This window comes from Uloborus diversus, chromosome 7 (genome assembly GCF_026930045.1).
Source record: "Uloborus diversus isolate 005 chromosome 7, Udiv.v.3.1, whole genome shotgun sequence".
NCBI classification, from domain to species: Eukaryota; Metazoa; Arthropoda; class Arachnida; order Araneae; family Uloboridae; genus Uloborus; species Uloborus diversus.
This window is the reverse complement of record NC_072737.1, coordinates 139,620,758-139,629,630: the sequence shown is the minus strand read 5'-3', so window position 1 is coordinate 139,629,630 and position 8,873 is coordinate 139,620,758.

Sequence of the window (8,873 nt, the reverse complement as noted above, 5' to 3'; positions counted from 1 at the left end):
TACCTAGGCTTGCCTTATTTCCGAAATGTTACACCAGGACACCCCCCTCCCCCATCGTGGGTATTTCAAAAGGTACAAACCCCGGCTGGTTTTCAGAGAGTTTTAGAAGGTAGTTTATTCTCAATGCTATGAATAAATGATTATTAATTATCAGCTTAAACCAGGAATAATAAATGATAGATGGTGCAAGCAGATACATTTAAACAATTTATTTTGTCAAGGTTAATCTTTTGAAGTTACTTTAGCAAGAAATGAGGAATTGAATTTTGAACAATATTTACATGTTTTTTGCATTGGCTAGGACTTTTTTAGAAAGTCATCTTTTTGTAAAATTCCTTACAAGCTAATCCGATAGTAATTTTACAGGTCATAAATTACAAATCTGTACTTCAAAGCTAAACTAACGTGAGTCACATACGCTACTTTACAGGAGAGAAAAAAATATGTCTGGTGAGTGCAATTTTTGAAAATATCTAAAATATCCGATATTTTAATATATATATCCGACATTTTCAATCAACACAAACTAATGTCTTAAAAATAGTAAATGCATCCTCAAATCACTCTTTAATTATTATTATAATATGTAGACTTAAAATTAAGGTTTCTTTAATTATTCATATCTAATATTTCATTTTACATTTTAGTCAATTTTAAATAGAGTTAATATAGCATTAGCTGTTCTACTCATTTGTCTTCTGTTAGCTACTTTTACACAGTTATACTATTCAGGAAAAAAAAAAAGCAATATGCAACTGTCAGGAGCACAGTCATAAGACATTTTCTTTTTTTCCAACCAATGTTTAATATTTAATTAGGTACTTTTAATATGCATTAAAATTGTTATATTACTAATAATTTTATGAATAAAAAATAAAAAAAGAATATATTATTTTGTTATATTAATGTGTATTAATACATCATAAAACTATAGTACATAACTTTTTGGTTATTTTTAATAATAAATGAACAATATTACTATGATTAATATAATTTTTATATTGAAAATACCGTAGTTGGAAAAATAAATATCGAAAATATCAAAATATCATGATATTTTCAGAATAAATATCGGATATATATCGACTGATATATATCGGAGAATCCTAGCAGTAATAAACAGAAAATTCATATTTTTGGACCTACGTCAGTCTGGCTACAAGGTACAGAAATGACAAATTTATTATTTTAAATAATCCTTCACGGTTAATTATTTTTATATTTTTTTGGTCATCTGTAATGAAACTTGTGTTTTACCGAGACGTGAAGTAAACTGGCCGGGACACTGGGTTTTTGAATGAAAATTGGGATTGTCTAGGATCCCGTTTAAAAATCGGAAAACAAATTACTATATCCAACATTCACTGAGTTATGGCGTATTTAACAAAGCTATTATTAAAGAAACACTGTCTAATCTTATTAGTTCCTTTAGTATATTGATATTAGGAAGTGAAAAAGAATGAAGTAAAATACGATTCTGGACAAAGAAATATACTATCCTTCTACAAAAATCCTTTAGAAGTACAATGCCAGAATGGGCATGCATTTTGTAGGTTTTTTCATTAACCGTAAATAAAATGTGTTCTTGAAGCTATCGAGGGCAAAAGCTCTTCTTTCTAAAACTAAAAATAGTGTATCTTCCAGATCAATGCCATGAGTGTAGTACAATATGTTTTTGGAATAGAATTTCTGCTTGAATTTCTTCCGTTGGTTACATGGTTTTCTTTTTTTCAACATATTGTCATTATTATTATTTATTTATCTTTTTATTTTTTGATCGTTTAAAATTTTGCTGAAAGAATTGGTCTCAGAGATTTTTCTTTGATTTTACTACGAGCAAAACCGTGGCTTAAAAATTAAAATAACAAAAAAAAAAAGCGTTTAACTGAAGCTTAAAAAAAAGAAAGAAAAAAATGTCAAATCAGATAATTACCAAGGCGGTCATTTTATCGCTCTTGTTGTGAAAGAAGCAAAATTTAAAAGTCAAAAAAAAAAAAAAAAAAAAAACTGAAAAATATGATGACTTTTCTATTTCGATTTTCTCTGATTACCTTCCAATTTTCATTAGACTGATTAAAAGTGCTATTCATTTAAATGCGCGATATAATGAAAGTTCCATTAACTTTTCAGAAAAATCTGCCAGATCAGTAACCAAAAAAAAAAAAACCCACTTGTTACAAGAAAAATTCCATTCAAATATAAAATATTCCCTCAAATCAACTATATATCGCTTTATCGCTTTTTTCGCTAAGAGCCCCATTTACCGGAATGCAATTTCATTCATAACTGGGTATCTAAGCGTTCAAAGTTGAGTAAAATGGCTCATCTTTGAAAAATCCAAATTCTTTTTTTTTTCTTTTTGAAAACTATTCATTTTCATATACTTTTCCATTTTCAATAGCAATAAAAAAAAATTATTATTGTTCTTTGCTAACAACTGATTTTTTTTGTATAAAAGTTAACACAATAGCTGCCTGGTGTTGTGCAAAATTTTTGCTCTTACTATATATTGTTTATTTAGTTTTTTGTTTTTACTTATACAGAATTGAAATTGTATGCTATGAGGTAATTGTTTGTTTTTCTTTGTGATTAAAATAATTATAAGCTGAAGTATTAGACAGAATCGGTGAATTTAAAATGTTTCTGATATTAACGATTGAAATTTGCGACCAAAACTAAGGCCAATCAGTTAGAGTATAAATGAATTTGAAAAAATATCCTTTTTTTTAATATTTTTTATAATGTGTTTCGAGTACAACATCTGCCTAAATGTGCGTAAAACGCGACGTAAGCGCACATAAAAGTTGAAAATTGATCTTTTGCATGTACTTCCGCTCTTTGGTTTTCTTTACAGCATTGTGATTTTATAACACTTAAAGTTCCTAAATTATATGTTAGTAGCGAACAAAGCCGTAGCTATAAATTTATTTCCAAAAGGATACTTAGTTTGTTTTCGTTCAATTTGAAATCTCGCGGCTTTTATTTATTAATTTATTTGAAATGTAATTGAATGTCATTGTCGTCGATTAAATTATGTTGCATCCATTTACAGCACAATTATTACTTAAATGTAAATTTTAAGCTTAGAAGAAAGAGAAGTGGATATTTCATTCTTGGAATACAGTTTTGCTTTTAGCAGATGCTTACAATAAATAGCAAGAAGGTTTGCTTAGAAATCTTTTCGTTGATAAGAAGGATGCACTGAACCTTGAATTCCCAACCTGATGAATGAGCATTGTTTACGTTTGTGAATACAGAAGGTGGGCCCCTGCGCTCCGGGGTGCCACTCTCAGCAGAGGAGAAAGGAAACGCAGGATTCTACGCCTTGGACCATTTGACAACGAAAATTTAGTGTCAGAAAAATACGTGCAAAACACTCTCGACGTGATCTTGCTACGGCATGATAAGACGTGCAAAACCACCGGTAAGTTAAGTATTCTATGTCATTTTAAATAACTTAAAAGAATAGATGTGTGTATTCATATACTCACAAGTAATACTTCTTAAAATCATATTTTTTGGCACCTGCAAAATATGTTAAATATAGAGTTTACCAAATTTGAATTTAAAAAAGTTCGAAGTTTTTGATCTCAGGTATTCCAAATCTGAACGAAAAACGAAAAAACACTGTATTGTTTTGTAAGAAAAGATTTTTGCAATAACTACATTAAAAATAAATACTGCAAATAAAGCACTGCGTTTGTACAATTTGTCAAGAATAATGATTTCTTTTTTCAAATGAAACTAAAATAAATGAATAAATAAATAAAAACTATTTCAGTAATGTGCTTTTCAGCAAAAAAATGAAAAATAAAAAGCATATTTTGGAACAGTTTAAAATATTTCAGAGTATGTTTGAACCCTAAAAACCCACCCCTTAAATACGTTCATGATTCCAATGTATCTACAGTAAACCGATTATCCGCGGAATTGAGTGGCACAAGTGCCGCAGATAATAAAAATTGTGGATAAACCACAAAAAGGCTAAAATGAGGGAATAATAAGGGAGAAATTGTTGTTCCTCAAAAACTTGGCTGTATTGAGGCATAATACTTTCTACAAACAGTTTAAAATATATACAGTACAGTAAAAACGCTTTGCATTTTTACCCAACACAGCTTAACATCAATAAAGAACATGTGTATGTATGATGAAGAAAGCGCAATAAATAAATAAGCAAACAAAAACAACCGAGTTTAATTTTCTAAAAAATTGACCAAAAAAAAAAACAACATCAGTATTTCTTTTTTTTTTTTGAAATAAGTAGGGGGCTCTGCCCCCTGCTCGCTAACACTCACCAACCCCCAAGGATTGCTTTGCAATCTTATTTGATTCTCAGAGATTTAAATCGTCAGTTAGAAAGAAACAGATTAAAAACGCATTATGAGCTCCTTTTGGATCAAAAAGCACCCCTTCCCCGGGTTTCAAAATAACTTGTACCAACTTGCAGGGCCGTAAGGGCTAAGGGGCTCCTGAACATTGCCAAACTGCCGTTTTGTATATTCATTGTCGCAGTAATATATTATGCTCTTTAGCTCGGGGCTTAAATTGAGTTGAGCAGACGTAACTATGGCAACGCCAAACAAAACATCAATAATTTTAATGGAGATAAGGATTATTTAAATTTGATTTTTAACTTTTTTTCTTTTGGAGATGGGAGCTCACTTTTTCGACCATAGGTCAAGTTAGAACTGGAGTAAAAAAAATCCGCTCTTTTCAGTGGTGTCAAAAAGAAAACTGTGGGACAATTCCTTCGCTTTTTACTGATAGATTTAATGAAGAAAGTAGTGCTTAAATTTTAGCTAAGCCTAAAAGAGTTAGAGCTAAAAACGCAAATAACTGCCGCCGTATTCAAGTTAGAGCATTGAAACAAATTGTGTAGAACGCGGAAAATTCTACCCTTTCTAATGGTATGCAATATTAGTATGGTGCAAGTAATTTTTCACCCCTTTAATAGGCAATTTATGCAAAAATTAAGCTTAAAAAAGTAATTACAAAAAAATGATTCAAATTTTAAAAAATAAAACCCCAGGTGCACACCCCCAGGGCTCAAAGTAGTTTTGTACAAAATTGCAAGTCTGTAGGTGCTATGGGGTCTCCTAGACGCACGTCCGTCAGAGTCCATTCCAGAATTTCTTTGAAACCTTACTTTTATTTACTACTAGTGGTATCCGCACGGCTTTGCCTGTAATAGAAAAATTAAAAGGTCTTTTTGTTCACCTGTATATTTACAAATAATGTATGGTGAATTTTCTCGCCACATGTATCCATGTTACGGTTCCACGTTATGATAATTTCGTAATTTACTCGTCCATCTTATGAAAGATATTTTTGTTCTTAAAATTGGAATAGAAAAAGAACCACAGCGAATTTTCAAAAAATCGCATCGAGGTGCACACCCCCATGCTACAAACTAACTTTGTGCCAAATTTCACGAAAATCAGCCGAACGGTCTAGGCGCTATGCGCGTCACAGAGATCCTGACAGACAGAGAGACTTTCAGCTTTATTGTTAGTAAAGAAAAAGAGAAAATACATGTTCCTGATTGTTAAATGACTCACGAATAATCTGCTCAAAGATAATCGGGAGTTTACTGTACAATCTCTTTAAAGGGGGGTTAGCTGAAGTAATTCTTATCTACGAAAAATAAATCTTTCAGAAATCAATAAAACTCATACTTGTGAAGTTTTCTAAGAAAACATTGTGTCTGAAAATTTCTTCATTTATCATATTGTTTGTGCTTAACCTACTGAATTGAAAACTAAATTGAAATTCTCTGTCTGTGTGTGTGGCTGGGTGACCTTTTATTTTCTAAGGATTGCATTTTTCATTTTCTATAAATAAAAAAATTCTGAAATATGATATCCAAGTCCATATCTATAGCTGATTGATTGAATTTTTGTAAGTTTCCCATACTGGTAAATGCAATATTGAATTTTTGTTTTATTTAACGTGATAAAAAATCATATTAATTAATAAACTGGCTGTTTGGCATGGCGGTTAAGTGCAGGCCTTTAAGGTGTGGACACGGGTTCGGATCCGCGGTGGCCAGTCAATGGATTTTTAAGATACAGAAAATCATCAGGGCCCATGATTGTGTGGCGTGTAAAAGACCTATTGGATACTTGTTTGGCTTTGGATGCTCTCGGAAAATTAAATCCCTTGTGCAGCTTTGCATCAAAGAAAGCCCAGGTGCCTCTATTTGGTTGAAACTGGGCGTCAAAATTATCTGTGCCATTGACTTCTGCGCCTTAATGGTGACACATAAAAGACTGGATGCCTTATCGGGGGGGGGGGGGGTCGCACTTGGTCTTCAAAAAGTTAAAATGTCTAACACAGCCCTATTAGAAAGTAAGAAAAAAAGAATATGTGAAGCACAAACTAAGCAATGCTATTAGCTGTAGTTTAGCAGAGAGTTATAACTTTGTGTAGAGTTTTATTATTTAACCGATCCCCTCCTTAATTAAAATATTTCTTAAATTAACTGCAGCCCAGGAAGTATTCTAGTGCAGAAACTGGGAGTCAAAATTATCTGTGCCATTGAAATCCGCACCTTAATGGTGGCACGTGAGATTCTGTGGTTTTGAAAAGCTAAGACGCCTAATGCATTGCCAGTAGAAAAAAAAATTAACTAATGATTTCAAATTGCTAACTAACAAATTAGCCAAATTTTAAAAGTCAGTTGAATTCTGAAGGTATAAGCCAAAGACTTTAAGTTTAATTAATTTCAATTGTTATTTTTTTTTTCATAAATCTTCAATCAAAAACAAAGAAATAATTATAAAATGTCCAATGCACATGCTCATATTTTAAATATGTAGCATGCACTTAAATTGAATAAACAAAACAAAACAAAAAAGAAAAAAAAACAATGCATAAGACATTCAGTTCCCAATTTGATATTTTTTTTCTTTCAAAATTCCTGGTACTAATTTTGAAGATTGAGGGGGGGGAGGACTTTTTTTCTATTTCTTGTGGAAATTTCTGAGATTTTTGCGCTTGCTAATGCATTTGCCAAATCAGTTGCCATTGCTGCTCGGTGCAGACCTTGCTATACTCAATTTGTTTATTTACCCCTATTTTTAAGTATTTATAGTGTACTGCTATGCTATCTTAATTCCACGTAAAATTTGATGTAAATCATGTACATTTGCATTAAAATTTGATTGAAATCATATTGCCACAAGTGTTTTAGTGCTGCTCACTTGAAGTATTTTTTCTATATTTTTTAAAAGTATTGTTTTTAAGCTTAGTTAGGTTTATAAATGGTTTATAGTAAGTTTATAAATTAAAGGTCTATTAAACAACTAAGAAAAAAAAGTATTTAAATTTTAAAATCTAATTTTAAAAAAATTAGAGCAAAATTACAATTTTTTACACCCTGTATAATATTAGTACGCATTAAGAATGAGGTGTATTGTATTCTATTTTAAAAGGCGCAGTATGATAGATTTAACATAGTTTTGGTTTTGTTTTCTTTGTATATGTTTCCCTTTTTTGTTCATCTTAGAATAATGGGCTACCTTTAAGAATCACCTTTGTTAGAATTATAATTGATCTATATAAATCGTCAATGTGCTTAAATTAAATGTTTAAAGTGCTTCATTTTGTTTTGTGAGTTAAAGAAAAAAAATGTGTCAATGTAGTTGAACTTGAAGAGATTTAAAAATACTCATGTAACTGTACACAATTTCTTTTAATTCTTAATGCCATGCTGAAATATATTCATTCAGAAATAACAATAATAAATAATATAACAATGTTGGATTTCCACATAAATTTTTGTTTTTTTTATTTACAATGAAGTATGTGTGATAAATCAAATCTGAGTATTATATAATAAATACAACATTTATATTTAAATATTAACATGGCAGTGTTTTACATGTTCATGAATTAACTTTATATAACTTATAACAAAAATCATTAAAATATAATAAATAAATAATTTGTATTTAAATGATGAATAAAGTCCTAAATTACTAAAACATCAACTACAAATCTGACATATATTTCTATACAATTTGTAAATATATCAGCTGAGCATCGCAAACTGAGTATGTATTTCATCTTTGTACATATATTATGATTTTTTCAGCAAAATTTTTACTTTTTGTGTGAACAAGTACTCCAAACCCTTTTGTTTTCACTTTTGATGTATTAATCTCAACTTTTGAACATCTTTAAATATAGAAATCATTAATGATAAAAAGTTTAATATTAAGTAGTAATGAAGTAAGTGATTTCATACCTTTCAGACGTTTACTTATAGTGTATATCTAGTGTACTTGTCTTTTAAAATTGCCTTTTAAATTAGGTGGATTTTCTTTCGTTATTAGCTCATTTTCAGTAAAATCATTTACCAAACATAAAACGAAAATACAGGTTCCTGTTTTTTTGCATGTATCATTAAATGGTACACACAACTACTATGTGCTATTTGAAATTTAAAAAATTCATAAATTTGTAGGACAATACTGCTATAGCTAATTATAGAGCTTACGTAAATTCAATAAATGCTCTACTCATCTAGACAAGTATTTTAAAAAAATTAAGTTTTGTTTTCCCGTCTAAAATGCATCACAAGTTTATGTCTGACATTTCAGAAGAATTCATTAGGGAAGATCCGAAATACTGTAAGTGGCTACTAGTTTGAGCTAATGTGGACTAAACTTATTTAGCCTCAACATGCTACTTTCCACAAACATGTTGCTTTTCACAGAATCGTGTATTTCTTTTTCATCCAGTAATCTCTTTCAGTAGGCTTGTCATTTCAAATTTTTCTAGGAGGAAGGAAAGCAAAGAGTCTGTACTCAATCCTTTTTTTTTTTTGAAAAACAATAAAAAATGCACCCATTTTTTATACATACATT